Raw genomic sequence first — 2428 nt, 5'->3', positions numbered from 1 at the left:
CGCCGCCGCCGAGGTGCAGCCGCTGCGGCGCGCTTGGAGGGACGGGGCAGCGGGTTAGCGCGGGGGCGGGGAAGGGGAGCTGGGGGCGGGCACTGCGAAGCCACCACCAGGCGGTTGCCGGAGCCGCACGAGCCGCGGCCGCAGTGGTCACAGACTGTCCGATCGCCGCTCTCTCCGCTCGCGGTTCCCGGGGCCTGCGTCTCTCCCAGCCGGGGCAGGACGCAGCGGCGGGGCTCGGAGCCGCCTGGGCGGCGCGGTCCATTCCTCCCCGCGGGGAACTCCAATCTCCGCGGGCCCCGCTGCCCCGACTGCGGAGTTAGGCAACCGGGCGCCCCTCCTCCGACCGGCTGCCCTTGTCCCCACAGTCCACAACACCTCTGCCAAATGTCCCAGAACTACACAATTTACAAGTAAGGTGAACTTTGCTGAACAGTAGAATGCTGAGCTCTGCGGTTCCCCGTGAGTCTTACCTTCAGAACGTCAAGGAAGATGAAAATAGCGGGTCCGTGGAAACTCACTGCATCCCGACTCCTAAGAGCCCTGCAGGTTGTTGTCAAAGAGGGTAGGAAGTCAATCCATGGAAATGTTTCTGACCCTTTTTCTACGTTTTTTTCTCTCTGACACACGCTTATACAGCCCCACCCACTTCACCCTATCTCCCAAGGCACGAGACATGTACAAATAGCTGAATTATTCTGAAAGAAAGGGCATTGTCTACGAAGGGCTGGAGGAAGATCTGATTTGGCCTCTTTGCCTTATTCCCTGTATCTGGATCTTCAAAAATGGTTTTCTTTGCTTTTCTATCACTCTGAAGTCTGCTTTATAGGAGTGATGCTCCCAGCTCCACCCTAATACCACCACCATCACTAGCACCACTGTCAAGGTCTGGCACCATGTTATCATCAGCTGTTCAGTTTGGTAGTTGCCTCTTGTTCGTTGTTGTTGTGTTGGCTGCGAGGAGAGGGGATGCTTCCCAGTCCTTGGAGATGAGTTCTAATCTTCATGGGTGTGCTAATGTGCAGTTACACAGAGCCCCCCACTCAGAAGAGCCCAGTTTGGTTTAATGCTCTGCAGCAATGTCTACTGTGATTGTCTTGGAATTCTTGATTTTGAACAAGAGGCCTTGCATTTTCACTTTACACTGCCTCTGGCAAATGATGTAGCCAAGCTTGTCTCCATCTTCTCAGCTTTTCTAGTGCCTTGGCTGACACACACACCCAAGCAAACCATCATGTATTCTTTTTGGTGGGTTACATTTTATTTTTCTTGTTCTACTTTATTTGATTTCTGGTTCTGGCTTAGGACATTGCAAGGTATCTTCCTCTGGAGGGTTAGTAATGGAGCTTTTTTTTTTTTTTTTCCTTTTAACATTTTTATTGTGTTTTAGGTGAAAGTTTACACAGCAAATTAGGTTCCCGTTTAACAATTTTTATGCAACTTGTTTCGGGACATTGGTTACAATTTTCACAATTCTCATTATTTCTATTCTATTTGTTCTGTTTCCATTGATCTAACTTCTCTTCCCCTCCTTGCCTTCTCATCTTTACTTTCAGGTAAATGTTGACTGTTTGGTCTTATGTAGTTCACTGTTTAAGGGAGTACATTATTCACGGGTGATATTGTTTATTTTATAAGCCAATCTATTATTTGGATTAAAGGTGACATCCAGGAGTGGCTTCAGTGCCAGTATCAAAGGGTATCTTAGGGCGATAGTCTCAGGGGTTCCTCTAGTCTCGATTGGTCCAGTAAATCTGGCCTTTTTAGGAATTTGAATTTTGTTCTAGATTTTTCTCCCATTCTGTCTGGGACCTTGTATCGTGTCCCTGGTCAGAACAGTCGGTAGTGGTAACCAGGCACCATCTAGTTCTTCTGATCTTAGGTTAAAAGAAGCCATGGTTCATGTGGGCTGTTAGTCCTGTGGACTAGTTTATTTGAGACTTTGGTTTCCTTCATTCTCTTTTGCTCCAGATGAATAGAGACCAATAGTTGTAGCTTAGATGGCTGCTTGTAAGCTTTTAATACCCCAGATGCTACTCACCAAACCAGAGTGTAGAACATTAACTTTATGAACTGTGTTACGCCAGTTGACTGAATTATCCCACAAGACAATGTCTTTAGCCTTTTAACCCAGTAAACCAATCCTGTGAGCTGTTTGAATGTTTAGGAAATCTCTGTAACTGTGCCCCTTATGTACTTTATTATATATATGAATATATAAGCAGCACACATAAACATGTGTATACATATGCCTACAGATACACCTATACGTGCACATGCATGTATTCACATATGCCTTCCTGTACACATGTACATGTACATATCTATGTAACCACACACATATTTTTGGTAGTTATTACTTTTGTTGCAAAATTGTATGTATTATAGCATTTACCAAAGTTGTCCCTTTTTCTTGTGTACTTCTTAGTGT

The sequence above is a fragment of the Trichechus manatus genome, unplaced genomic scaffold (genome assembly GCF_000243295.1).
Source record: "Trichechus manatus latirostris isolate Lorelei unplaced genomic scaffold, TriManLat1.0 scaffold00043, whole genome shotgun sequence".
NCBI classification, from domain to species: Eukaryota; Metazoa; Chordata; class Mammalia; order Sirenia; family Trichechidae; genus Trichechus; species Trichechus manatus.
Note: the sequence above shows the minus strand (reverse complement) of the source record.